Below are 16029 nucleotides of genomic sequence, written 5' to 3' on the forward strand. Positions count from 1 at the left end.
ACTTACCTAATTTCACTTCCCCGACGTTATCACGCGAGGCGCCGTCCTCCTTGTTGTCCTTTTTGTTCTCCTATTTTCGTTACAGTCAGAGACAAGGGCTAGGCAGCAGGATACTGACAGGACCCCATAACAGAGACAGTCAGAGACAAGGACTAGACAGCAGGATACTGACAGGACCCCATAACAGGAACAGTCAGAGACAAGGACTAGGCAGCAGGATACTGACAGGACCCCATAACAGGAACAGTCAGAGACAAGGACTAGGCAGCAGGATACTGACAGGACCCCATAACAGAGACAGTCAGAGACAAGGGCTAGACAGCAGGATACTGACAGGACCCCATAACAGAGACAGTCAGAGACAAGGACTAGACAGCAGGATACTGACAGGACCCCATAACAGGAACAGTCAGAGACAAGGACTAGGCAGCAGGATACTGACAGGACCCCATAACAGGAACAGTCAGAGACAAGGACTAGGCAGCAGGATACTGACAGGACCCCATAACAGAGACAGTCAGAGACAAGGACTAGACAGCAGGATACTGACAGGACCCCATAACAGGAACAGTCAGAGACAAGGACTAGGCAGCAGGATACTGACAGGACCCCATAACAGGAACAGTCAGAGACAAGGACTAGGCAGCAGGATACTGACAGGACCCCATAACAGGAACAGTCAGAGACAAGGACTAGACAGCAGGATACTGACAGGACCCCATAACAGGAACAGTCAGAGACAAGGACTAGGCAGCAGGATACTGACAGGACCCCATAACAGGAACAGTCAGCGACAAAGGCTGGGCAGCAGGATACTGACAGGACCCCATAACAGGAACAGTCAGAGACAAGGACTAGACAGCAGGATACTGACAGGACCCCATAACAGGAACAGTCAGATACAAGGACTAGGCAGCAGGATACTGACAGGACCCCATAACAGGAACAGTCAGAGACAAGGACTAGACAGCAGGATACTGACAGGACCCCATAACAGGAACCAGGAACAGTCAGAGACTAGGACTAGACAGCAGGATACTGACAGGACCCCATAACAGAGACAGTCAGAGACAAGGGCTAGACAGCAGGATACTGACAGGACCCCATAACAGAGACAGTCAGAGACAAGGACTAGGCAGCAGGATACTGACAGGACCTCATAACAGGAACAGTCAGAGACAAGGACTAGACAACAGGAACCTGGGGCACATTTACTAGGAACAGTGCAGTCTGTGCTATGTGCAGTTACCTGTGTAATGTACAGGGGGCGCCAGATTCCAGATTTCTGGTGTACGTTCTTCATGAATCTGGCGTGCAGTGCATGTTAAATCTGGCGCACGGTCCAACTGAGCACCGCAACGCCCCCTAATTTGTTTCGCATGAAGACTAGTGCACTTCTTAAATACCTGTGCAAGCAGTTTGCACTGAAAATAACGTACAAAGTCCGACAGAAAACTGGTGCACTGTGGGTCAGTGACTAGCTTTTTACATCCCCTTTAAGATACAAGTCAAATCCTCATATAAGGACATGTGACTTATTCTTGTCCTTTGATCATTGTTGAATCTGTTGATCCCACAATCTGTTGTGAAAACAAATTCACCTGATCATCTCATCATCTTCTATATAAAAAAAAAAAAACATGATACTTCACTGCAATGTAAAGGCACGGGGCATCACTGGACGACTGCCCAGGGCTCATCACACTCCTCAATATCCATCTGGTGTGGAGATGACACAAGGAGGGAAATTTCTGGCCGCACTACAAGAACTGCGTCCATTTCAGAGCCCTCGTATTGTCACCTGACAGAGGGAGACTAAAAGTTTGATCCTACATGAACTTGAACCTTGGGTGAATTTACCTAACCCTACAGGACTCTGTCCTTTCCGTTTTTGCATTTTTTTTTACTCCCCTCATTCCAAAAACTAGAACTTTTTTATTCTTCCATTAATAGATATGTATTTGGGCTTGTTATCTGCGGTACTTTTTAGAGGCTCAATTTAATATTCCATGCAATGTACTGGGAAAAAAATGACAAGTAGGTTTAAATTGTCAAAAAAAACCAAATTTGCAGCATTTTTTTGTTTGTACGGTGTCACAGGTGCTCCTGCGGCCAACCTTCCGGGACTCAGGCACACCAGTGCCTCTTTCGGCTGCCCCGGTTCCCTGCTGGCTCACTAGCCTCGCCGCGATCCAGCGCTGACCCCGGCAGCTTGGAGCGCTCGTCCCTGTCTCGTAGGGCGCACATCAGTCGGCTTCCTGAGATTGAAAGGGCCAGGGCACCAATAATTGACGCTGGCCGGCTGCCAATTCTGATAAGTTCCCACCCCCTTCCTGTGTTCCGTGCTGGATCTTTGTGCTTTGTGCTGAGCTGTATTCCAAGCCCTTTGCCATTATTCTGAATTCCTGTTTCGTTTCTGACTTTGCTCCTGTGCCGCCTGTCTCGACCATCTGCCTGCCCCCGACCATGCTTCTGCCTCACAACTTTGTACTACACCTTGGCCGCCACCGCGGATAAAGTCGCGCCTGTGAAGCGACCTGGTGGTACCACATCACAGCAAGTCCAACACACTTTGGTGAAAATCGGGTATCACTCAGACTCCGCTCCCAGGTGTCGGCTCACGTCATCGTCCGTGGTGGTACAGAGGATCCGCTACACCTGATGCCTGACATACAGCTTTCATTGTGCGCTCCAAATGCACCTCCTATTTATTCTTTGTGTTGGAACATTCACAAATTATATATGTTTTAGTAGATTTAAAAAGAAAAAAAAAAAATTGCCGGTTTGCCAAATTCTGAGGCCAATAACTTTTTCATACGTACAGAACTATGTAAGCAGGGGCGCACCTGCCATGAGGCGAGTTGAGATTCTCGCCTAAGGCGGCGCGCTTCCTGCTATACTAGGGGGCGGCGGCCGGTACATCTCCCCGACCCCCCCGCACATTCCGCCGCCCATCACATCCACCCGCCCGCGGCCGGCACATGTACCTGCGCGCGGGCCGTCACTTCCCCCACGGCCCGCCCATCCATTCAACCACAGAAATTTCCCCCTGCGCACCGCCCTACACTTCCCCTTGCGCGCCCGCTGACACTTCCACCCCCCGCAGCCCGCCTAGCTCATCCACCGGCCCGGCACAAGTACCACTCCCCGCCCCAGCCCAATGTCCGCGCTGGTCCCGCCCCCCCCCCCCCCTTCACGCTCCGTTTTCGAACCCCCCTCGGTCCGTGTCACTGCCAAACAAACCCCCCCCCCCCCGCTCCGACATCCCCGGCAACCCCCTCCCCCCCCCCCGCTCCGACATCCCCAGCAACCCCCATCCCTCCCCCCGCGCCGACATCCCCAGCAACCCCCTCTCCCGCCCCCCCACCCCGCTCCGACATCCCCGGCAACCCCCCCCCCCCCGCTCCGACATCCCCAGCAACCCCCATCCCTCCCCCCGCTCCGACATCCCCAGCAACCCCCTCTCCCGCCCCGACATCCCCGGCAACCCCCCCCCCTTCCACCAGAGGACAAGGCCAAAGAGAAAAGAAGAAAAAAGAGTAAAGGTAACTTCTATGTAAGTATATGTGTGTGTATGTATAGATTTGTCTGTGTTTATTTGTATGTATATGTGTATGTATATATGTAAATATACATATATATATGTATGTATATTTGCTGTATATACTGTGTATATATATACACTCACCGGCCACTTTATTAGGTACACCATGCTAGTAACGGGTTGGACCCCCTTTTGCCTTCAGAACTGCCTCAATTCTTCGTGGCATAGATACAACAAGGTGCTGGAAGCATTCCTCAGAGAACTTGGTCCATATTGACATGATGACATCACACAGTTGTCGCAGATTTGTCGGCTGCACATCCATGATGCGAATCTCCCGTTCCACCACATCCCAAAGATGCTCTATTGGATTGAGATCTGGTGACTGTGGAGGCCATTTGAGTCCAGTGACCTCATTGTCATGTTCAAGAAACCAGTCTGAGATGATTCCAGCTTTATGACATGGCGCATTATCCTGCTGAAAGTAGCCATCAGATGTTACAGGGTACATTGTGGTCATAAAGGGATGGACATGGTCAGCAACAATACTCAGGTAGGCTGTGGCGTTGCAACGATGCTCAATTGGTACCAAGGGGCCCAAAGAGTGCCAAGAAAATATTCCCCACACCATGACACCACCACCACCAGCCTGAACCTTTGATACAAGGCAGGATGGATCCATGCTTTCATGTTGTTGACGCCAAATTCTGACCCTACCAGCCGAATGTCGCAGCAGAAATCGAGACTCATCAGACCAGGCAACGTTTTTCCAATCTTCTACTGTCCAATTTCGATGAGCTTGTGCAAATTATAACCTCAGTTTCCTGTTCTTAGCTGAAAGGAGTGGCACCCGGTGTGGTCTTCTGCTGCTGTAGCCCATCAGCCTCAAAGTTCGACGTACTGTGCGTTCAGAGATGCTCTTCTGTCTACCTTGGTTGTAACGGGTGGCGATTTGAGTCACTGTTGCCTTTCTATCAGCTCGAACCAGTCTGCCCATTCTCCTCTGACCTCTGGCATCAACAAGGCATTTCCGCCCACAGAACTGCCGCTCACTGGATGTTTTTTCTTTTTCGGATCATACTCTGTAAACCCTAGAGATGGTTGTGCGTAAAAATCCCAGTAGATCAGCAGTTTCTGAAATACTCAAACCAGCCCTTCTGGCACCAACAACCATGCCACGTTCAAAGGCACTCAAATCACCTTTCTTCCCCATACTGATGCTTGGTTTGAACTGCAGGAGATTGTCTTGACCATGTCTACATGCCTAAATGCACTGAGTTGCCGCCATGTGATTGGCTGATTAAAAATTAAGTGTTAACGAGCAGTTGGACAGGTGTACCTAATAAAGTGGCCGGTGAGTGTATATCTGTATGTATGTGTGTACATTTATCGTGCCACCATTTAAAATATACTATATGGCGGCACGCTGTATGTATTATATGGTATATGGCGGCACGCTGTATGTATTATATGGTATATGGCTGCATTCTGTATGTATGATATGGTATATGGGGGCACACTGTATGTATTATATGGTATATGGCGGCACGCTGTATGTATTATATGGTATATGGCGGTACGCTGTATGTATTATATGGTATATGGGGGCACACTGAATGTATTATATGGTATATGGCAGCACGCTGTATGTATTATATGGTATATGGTAGCACACTGTATGTATTATATGGTATTTGGCAGTACGCTGTATGTATTATATGGTATATGGGGGCACACTGAATGTATTATATGGTATATGGCGGCACACTGTATGTATTATATGGTATATGGCGGCACGCTGTATGTATTATATGGTATATGGGGGCACGCTGTATGTATTATATGGTATATGGCGGCACGCTGTATGTATTATATGGTATATGGCGGCACGCTGTATGTATTATATGGTATATGGTGGCACACTGTATGTATTATATAGTATATGGCGGCACGCTGTATGTATTATATGGTATATGGCAGCACGCTGTATGTATTATATGGTATATGGAGGCACGCTGTATGTATTATATGGTATATGGGGGCACGCTGTATGTATTATATGGTATATGGCGGCACGCTATATGTATTATATGGTATATGGCGGTACGCTGTATGTATTATATGGGATATGGCTGCATTCTGTATGTATGATATGGTATATGGCGGCACGCTGTGTGTATTATATGGTATATGGCGGCACGCTGTATGTATTATATGATATATGGCTGCACGCTGTATGTATTATATGGTATATGGCAGCACACTGTATGTATTATATGGTATATGGGGGCACGCTGTCTGTATTATATGGTATATGGGGGCACACTGTATGTATTATATGGTATATGGCGGCACGCTGTATGTATTATATGGTATATGGCAGCACGCTGTATGTATTATATGGTATATGGGGGCACGCTGTATGTATTATATGGTATATGGGGGCACGCTGTATGTATTATATGGTATATGGCGGCACGCTGTATGTATTATATGGTATATGGCAGCACGCTGTATGTATTATATGGTATATGGCAGCACACTGTATGTATTATATGGTATATGGTGGCATAGTGTATGTATTATATGGTATATGGCAGCACGCTGTATGTATTATATGGTATATGGCTGCATTCTGTATGTATGATATGGTATATGGCGGCACGCTGTATGTATTATATGGTATATGGCGGCACGCTGTATGTATTATATGGTATATGGTGGCACGCTGTATGTATTATTTGGTATATGGGGGCACGCTGTTTGTATTATATGGTATATGGCAGCACGCTGTGTGTATTATATGGTATATGGCGGCACGCTGTATGTATTATATGGTATATTGCGGCACGCTGTATGTATTATATGGTATATGGCGGCACACTGTATGTATTATATGGTATATGGGGGCACGCTGTCTGTATTATATGGTATATGGCGGCACGCTGTATGTGTTATATGGTATATGGGGGCACGCTGTCTGTATTATATGGTATATGGCGGCACGCTGTATGTGTTATATGGTATATGGGGGCACGCTGTATGTATTATATGGTATATGGCGGCACACTGTATGTATTATATGGTATATGGGGGCACGCTGTCTGTATTATATGGTATATGGCGGCACGCTGTATGTATTATATGGTATATGGGGGCACGCTGTCTGTATTATATGGTATATGGTGGCACGCTGTATGTGTTATATGGTATATGGGGGCACGCTGTATGTATTATATGGTATATGGCGGCACGCTGTATGTATTACATGGTATATGGCGGCACCCTGTATGTAATATATGGTATATGGGGGCAGGCTGTATGTATTACATGGTATATGGCGGTACGCTGTATGTATTATATGGTATATGGCGGTACGCTGTATGTATTATATGGTATATGGCGGCACGCTGTTCGTATTATATGGTATATGGCGGCACCCTGTATGTATTATATGGTATATGGTGGCACGCTGTGCGTATAATATGGTATATGGCGGCACCCTGTATGTATTATATGGTATATGGCGGCACGCTGTATGTATTATATGGTATATGGCGGCACCCTGTATGTATTATATGGTATATGGCGGCACGCTGTATGTATTATATGGTATATGGGGGCACGCTGTATGTATTATATAGTATATGGCGGCACGCTGTATGTATTATATGGTATATGGCAGCACGCTGTATGTATTATATGGTATATGGAGGCACGCTGTATGTATTATATGGTATATGGGGGCACGCTGTATGTATTATATGGTATATGGCGGCACGCTGTATGTATTATATGGTATATGGCGGCACGCTGTATGTATTATATGGTATATGGCGGTACGCTGTATGTATTATATGGTATATGGCGGCACGCTGTATGTATTATATGGTATATGGCGGCACGCTGTATGTATTATATGGTATATGGCGGCACGCTGTATGTATTATACGGTATATGGCGGCACGCTGTATGTATTATACGGTATATGGCGGCACGCTATATGTATTATACGGTATATGGCGGCACGCTGTATGTATTATATGGTATATGGCGGCACGCTGTATGTATTATATGGTATATGGCGGCACGCTGTATGTATTATATGGTATATGGCGGCACACTGTATGTATTATATGGTATATGGGGGCACACTGAATGTATTATATGGTATATGGCGGTACGCTGTATGTATTATATGGTATATGGCGGCACGCTGTATGTATTATATGGTATATGGCAGCACGCTGTATGTATTATATGGTATGTGGCAGCACGCTGTACGTATTATATGGTATATGGCGGCACACTGTATGTATTATATGGTATATGGCGGCACGCTGTATGTATTATATGGTATATGGCTGCATTCTGTATGTATGATATGGTATATGGCGGCACGCTGTATGTATTATATGGTATATGGCGGCACGCTGTATGTATTATATGGTATATGGCAGCACGCTATATGTATTATATGGTATATGGCGGTACGCTGTATGTATTATATGGTATATGGCTGCATTCTGTATGTATGATATGGTATATGGCGGCACGCTGTGTGTATTATATGGTATATGGCGGCACGCTGTATGTATTATATGATATATGGCTGCACGCTGTATGTATTATATGGTATATGGCAGCACACTGTATGTATTATATGGTATATGGGGGCACGCTGTCTGTATTATATGGTATATGGGGGCACACTGTATGTATTATATGGTATATGGCGGCACGCTGTATGTATTATATGGTATATGGCAGCACGCTGTATGTATTATATGGTATATGGGGGCACGCTGTATGTATTATATGGTATATGGGGGCACGCTGTATGTATTATATGGTATATGGCGGCACGCTGTATGTATTATATGGTATATGGCGGCACGCTGTATGTATTATATGGTATATGGCAGCACACTGTATGTATTATATGGTATATGGTGGCACAGTGTATGTATTATATGGTATATGGCAGCACGCTGTATGTATTATATGGTATATGGCTGCATTCTGTATGTATGATATGGTATATGGCGGCACGCTGTATGTATTATATGGTATATGGCTGCATGCTGTATGTATTATATGGTATATGGGGGCACGCTGTATGTATTATTTGGTATATGGGGGCACGCTGTATGTATTATATGGTATATGGCAGCACGCTGTATGTATTATATGGTATATGGCAGCACGCTGTATGTATTATATGGTATGTGGCGGCACGCTGTATGTATTATATGGTATATGGCTGCACGCTTTATGTGTTATATGGTATATCGGGGCACGCTGTCTGTATTATATGGTATATGGCGGCACGCTGTATGTGTTATATGGTATATGGGGGCACGCTGTATGTATTATATGGTATATGGCGGCACACTGTATGTATTATATGGTATATGGGGGCACGCTGTCTGTATTATATGGTATACGGCGGCACGCTGTATGTATTATATGGTATATGGGGGCACGCTGTCTGTATTATATGGTATATGGCGGCACGCTGTATGTGTTATATGGTATATGGGGGCACGCTGTATGTATTATATGGTATATGGCGGCACGCTGTATGTATTACATGGTATATGGCGGCACCCTGTATGTATTATATGGTATATGGGGGCACGCTGTATGTATTACATGGTATATGGCGGTACGCTGTATGTATTATATGGTATATGGCGGTACGCTGTATGTATTATATGGTATATGGCGGCACGCTGTTCGTATTATATGGTATATGGCGGCACCCTGTATGTATTATATGGTATATGGTGGCACGCTGTGCGTATTATATGGTATATGGCGGCACCCTGTATGTATTATATGGTATATGGGGCACGTTGTATGTATTATATGGTATATGGCGGCACGCTGTATGTATTATATGGTATATGGCGGCACGCTGTATGTATTATATGGTATATGGCGGCACGCTGTATGTATTATATGGTATATGGCGGCACGCTGTACGTTTTATATGGTATATGGCGGCACGCTGTATGTATTATATGGTATATGGCAGCACGCTGTATGTATTATATGGTATATGGGGGCACCCTGTATGTATTATATGGTATATGGCGGCACGCTGTATGTATTATATGGTATATGGCTGCATTCTGTATGTATTATATGGTATATGGGGGCACGCTGTACGTATTATATGGTATATGGCGGCACGCTGTATGTATTATATGGTATATGGGGGCACGCTGTATGTATTATATGGTATATGGCGGCACCCTGTATGTATTATATGGTATATGGGGGCACGCTGTATGTATTATATGGTATATGGCGGCACGCTGTATGTATTATATGGTATATGGCTGCATTCTGTATGTATTATATGGTATATGGGGGCACGCTGTATGTATTATATGGTATATAGGGCACGCTGTATGTATTATATGGTATATGGGGGCACCCTGTATGTATTATATGGTATATGGCGGCACACTGTATGTATTGTATGGTATATGGCGGCACACTGTATGTATTATATGGTATATGGCGGCACGCTGTATGTATTATATGGTGTACAGGGGCACGCTGTATGTATTATATGGTATATGGCGGCACGCTGTATGTATTATATGGTATATGGCGGCACGCTGTATGTATTGTATGGTATAAGGCGGCACACTGTATGTATTATATGGTATATGGCGGCACCCTGTATGTATTATATGGTATATGGCTGCATTCTGTATGTATGATATGGTATATGGCGGCACCCTGTATAATAATAATAATAATTCTTTATTTATATAGCGCACACAGATTACGCAGCGCTGCACAAGCATGTCAAATTGGTCCCTGTCCCCATGGGGCTCACAATCTAAACAGCCTAACAGTATGTTTTGGAGTGTGGGAGGAAACCGGAGTACCCGGAGGAAACACACGCAAACACGGAGAGAACATACAAACTCTTTGCAGATGTTGACCTGAGTGGGATTCGAACCCAGGACCCCAGTGCTGCAAGGCAGAAGTGCTACTCACTCCGCCACCGTGCTGTATGTATTATACAGTATATGGAGGCACGCTGTATGTGTTATATGGTATATGGGGGCACGCTGTATGTGTTATATGGTATATGGGGGCACACTGTATGTATTATATGGTATATGGCGGCACACTGTATGTATAATATGGTATATGGGGGCACACTGTATGTATTATATGGTATATGGCGGTACGCTGTATGTATTATATGGTATATGGCGGCACGCTGTATGTATTATATGGTATATGGCAGCACGCTGTATGTATTATATGGTATGTGGCAGCACGCTGTACGTATTATATGGTATATGGCGGCACACTGTATGTATTATATGGTATATGGCGGCACGCTGTATGTATTATATGGTATATGGCGGCACGCTGTATGTATTATATGGTATATGGCGGCACGCTGTATGTACTATATGGTATATGGCGGCATGCTGTATGTATTATATGGTATATGGCGGCACGCTGTATGTATTATATGGTATATGGCGGCACGCTGTATGTATTATATGGTATATGGCGGCACGCTGTATGTATTATACGGTATATGGTGGCACGCTATATGTATTATATGGTATATGGCGGTACGCTGTATGTATTATATGGTATATGGCTGCATTCTGTATGTATGATATGGTATATGGCGGCACGCTGTGTGTATTATATGGTATATGGCGGCACGCTGTATGTATTATATGGTATATGGGGGCACGCTGTATGTATTATATGGTATATGGCGGTACGCTGTATGTATTATATGATATATGGCTGCACGCTGTATGTATTATATGGTATATGGCAGCACACTGTATGTATTATATGGTATATGGGGGCACGCTGTCTGTATTATATGGTATATGGGGGCACACTGTATGTATTATATGGTATATGGCGGCACGCTATATGTATTATATGGTATATGGCAGCACGCTGTATGTATTATATGGTATATGGGGGCACGCTGTATGTATTATATGGTATATGGGGGCACGCTGTATGTATTATATGGTATATGGCGGCACGCTGTATGTATTATATGGTATATGGCAGCACGCTGTATGTATTATATGGTATATGGCAGCACACTGTATGTATTATATGGTATATGGTGGCACAGTGTATGTATTATATGGTATATGGCAGCACGCTGTATGTATTATATGGTATATGGCTGCATTCTGTATGTATGATATGGTATATGGCGGCACGCTGTATGTATTATATGGTATATGGCTGCACGCTGTATGTATTATATGGTATATGGGGGCACGCTGTATGTATTATTTGGTATATGGGGGCACGCTGTTTGTATTATATGGTATATGGCAGCACGCTGTGTGTATTATATGGTATATGGCGGCACGCTGTATGTATTATATGGTATATGGGGGCACGCTGTATGTAATATATGGTATATGGCAGCACGCTGTATGTATTATATGGTATATGGCAGCACGCTGTGTGTATTATATGGTATATGGCGGCACGCTGTATGTATTATATGGTATATGGCGGCACGCTGTATGTATTATATGGTATATGGCGGCACGCTGTATGTGTTATATGGTATATGGGGGCACGCTGTATGTATAATATGGTATATGGGGGCACGCTGTATGTATTATATGGTATATGGCTGCATTCTGTATGTATGATATGGTATATGGGGGCACGCTGTATGTATAATATGGTATATGGGGGCACGCTGTATGTATTATATGGTATATGGCGGCACGCTGTATGTATTATATGGTATATGGCGGCACGCTGTATATATTATATAGTATATGGGGGCACGCTGTATGTGTTATATGGTATATGGCGGCACACTATGTATTATATGGTATATGGCGGCACACTGTATGTATTATATGGTATATGACGGTACGCTGTATGTATTATATGGTATATGGCGGCACGCTGTATGTATTATATGGTATATGGCGGCACCCTGTATGTATTATATGGTATATGGCTGCACGCTGTACGTATTATATGGTAAATGGCGGCACGCTGTATGTATTATATGGTATATGGCGGCACGCTGTGTGTATTATATGGTATATCGCGGCACGCTGTATGTATTATATGGTATATGGCGGCACGCTGTATGTATTATATGGTATATGGCGGCACGCTGTATGTATTATATGGTATATGGCGGCACCCTGTATGTATTATATGGTATATGGCGGCACGCTGTATGTATTATATGGTATATGGCGGCACGCTGTATGTATTATATGGTATATGGCGGCACGCTGTATGTATTATATGGTATATGGCGGCACCCTGTATGCATTATATGGTATATGGCGGCACGCTGTACGTATTATATGGTATATGGCGGCACGCTGTATGTATTATATGGTATATGGCGGCACGCTGTATGTATTATATGGTATATGGTGGCACGCTGTATGTATTATATGGTATATGGGGGCACGCTGTATGTATTATATGGTATATGGCGGCACAGTGTATGTATTATATGGTATATGGTGGCACGCTGTATGTATTATATGGTATATGGCGGCACGCTGTATGTATTATATGGTATATGGGGGCACACTGTATGTATTATATGGTATATGGCAGCACACTGTATGTATTATATGGTATATGGCGGCACAGTGTATGTACTATATGGTATATTGCGGCACACTGTATGTATTTTATGGTATATGGCAGCACGCTGTATGTATTATATGGTATATGGCGGCACACTGTATGTATTATATGGTATATGGTAGCACGCTGTATGTATTATATGGTATATGGCAGCACGCTGTATTGATTTTATATTATATGGCGGATCGTTTTATGTATATTGTTCTTTGTAGTAGCTCGCTGTGTGTATTATATAGTTCAAAGAGGGAAGCTTTATGTATTTTGCATTGCTTTATTTTCACATTGGGTCTGGTTCTGACACTCCTCGATATTTTACATGTATAGGGGGGGGGGGGGGGCGTTTTTCTATAGTTCGCCTCAGGCAGCAGAAAGGCTAGGTGCACCCCTGTATGTAAGGTGTACTTTTTTTAGGTATGACTTTTTAATTTATATAAATTTTAGACCTAAATAGCTGTTTGATCATTTTTTATTCAAATAGAATAATAATAATAATCTTTATTTCTGTAGCACCATCAAATTCCATAGCGCTTTCCAGACTCTGGGAACATAAAGACATAACAGAGTAACAGTCATATGAAACAATAGGATGGAGTCTATGAAAACAGTCTATGAATATGTAAGTACGGAAAAATGGTGGCGGTTCGGACATTTGGGTGGTTTTTTCCGTCACGGTGTTCATGGCCGGGAATAATAATCTTTTTTAAATTTTGATAAAATGGGCATTTTGGGAAAGGGCGATATCTAACATGTTTATGATTAACTGAATGCTGTTTATTTTTTATGTATTCTAGGGAAAAAGGGGTGAGTAAAATTTGTAATTTTTAAAACAAATTTCAGTTTATATTATTTTTTATTTACTATTATTTCAGACCATAGGTTACTTTAACCCTGGAGGGTCTGATCGCTGATACTATATACTGCAATACTACTGTATTGGAGTATATAGTAATTTTACTGCTGACCTCCAATAGTTTACCATCGGCAGGCTATTAGAGATCACTATCCATGACAGGCCTACGAGTCTCTATGAGACTGTAGGCTACCATGGCAACCGATTGCCGCCCTCCAATGTCACAGGAGGCGACGACTGGCCAAGCAAGATGGCAGCGCCCACCAGTAGCTCTGTTAGGTGCCGCGGTCGGGTTCAACAATCTTTGATAGCCCCAACCAGTTACAGGCAGCTGTCTGCTATGTTATACAGCTAACTTGAGGGGGTGAAGAGGTTGCGATCGCACCCGGGCCCAAGAGGTTTAGGGGGCCCTTATGGTGTCACTTTCCCATGTGAGAAGACTATTAAAGGGGTTATCCGGGTTTAAATTTTTTTTTATGTCCGGGCTGGGGAGGGCTAGTTAAACACAATAAACATGTACTTACCTCCTCCGGTGCTGCCGATGTCCCGCGCCGCGGCCCGTCTTCTCTGTGCGCCGGTTTCATTACACCGGCGCACAGGGAGCTTCCGGCCGGCCGGAAGCTCCCATGCGCACCATCTCCCAGCGCTTACAACGCTGAGAGATAGGGACGCATGGGAGGAGCCGTCCACATCGTGGACCGGAAGCTCCCTGTGCGCGGCTTCCGTGCCCCTGTAAACAAGCAGGGGCACGGATCGAAGGGACCGCGGCGCGGGACATCGGCGGCGCCGGAGGAGGTAAGTACATGTTTATTATGTTTAACTATCCCTCCCCAGCCCGGCCATAAAAAAAAATTTAAACCCGGATAACCCCTTTAATATAAACCATACATTATAGTTGGGGGCCTGGCACAGACATTGCACTGGGGCCCATCAGCTTCTAGTTATGCCACTGGCTAACACCTGCAGTTTTTGGAGAGAAATCAACCCATGAGGTCTGGCCATACTGCCCTGGCAACACCACAATGTAATAGTATAGAAGATAGACACCTATTAGAGAGAAAGACAAGCCGAAACATCGCTGTATGATGTGGAATAGACTACCTCCCTAATTAATTAGCTGCCTTTTTTGTGGAAATTTTTTTTTTTGAGAGGAGAATTAGGATTGCACCCTGACAACCAATATAGCTGCTTGGACTGTGCTGATGTGGATGGATAGTAGATAGATAGATAGATAGATATGATATAGATAGATAGATAGATAGATAGATAGATAGATAGATAGATATGAGATAGATAGATAGATAGATAGATAGATAGATAGATAGATAGATAGATAGATGATATTTATCTGAAGTGTCTGAGGTAAAACTGTTCTAGTTACCCATGAAAACCAATCAGAGCTCAGCTTTAATTTTATGAACAGCTGTGGCAAAGTGAAAGCTGAGCTCTGATTGGTTGCCATGAACAGTTCTGCTCTCAGACACTTTTGAAAAATCTCCCCCATAGATTTTAGACAGTTATATAGAAAATGAATTTTCCAAATGACAGTATAAAAACACACACACACCACAAATTAGAATTAGATAGGATAATCTGATCACAGCAGAGTTATCCAGCAGGTGTTACACTCACACCTCTGGCATTAGACACCTGTGATAGAGACGTGTTACCGGCAGACAATGGCTCCTGGGCTCTGCCGTGTGCAGGGTAACACTAATCCCACTAATCCATCATTTGAAGTAAATGATCAAAGTTTTCTAGAAGTGTTTGTAGGAGAAGAATAAAATATACTATGTTAAAAGACAGATAAAAGACTAAATATAATAACATTTCACAGTTTCTTACATTTTTGTCTGTTGGTTTTCATTTCGAGCCTTTACCTAGCCCAAGACTCAGGGGGAAAAGACCTTCACATCTAGGGAACAGGTTGAATACCACAATAATACACATATATTATACCTATGAAAAAGAT

The 16029-nt window shown here is 44.0% G+C and overlaps 1 long non-coding RNA gene across 1 annotated transcript in view; it reads left to right on the forward strand.

The window, feature by feature from the left end:
• LOC140125751 (uncharacterized) overlaps nt 1-16029 on the forward strand; it is a 32742-nt gene that overhangs the window by 12158 nt on the left and 4555 nt on the right. Inside the window, exon 2 of the long non-coding RNA XR_011854720.1 lies at nt 13715-13823. This is a non-coding gene — a long non-coding RNA (uncharacterized lncRNA). The remainder of the gene's footprint in view (nt 1-13714; nt 13824-16029) is intronic.

Source organism: Engystomops pustulosus, chromosome 4, assembly GCF_040894005.1.
Source record: "Engystomops pustulosus chromosome 4, aEngPut4.maternal, whole genome shotgun sequence".
NCBI lineage: Eukaryota > Metazoa > Chordata > Amphibia > Anura > Leptodactylidae > Engystomops > Engystomops pustulosus.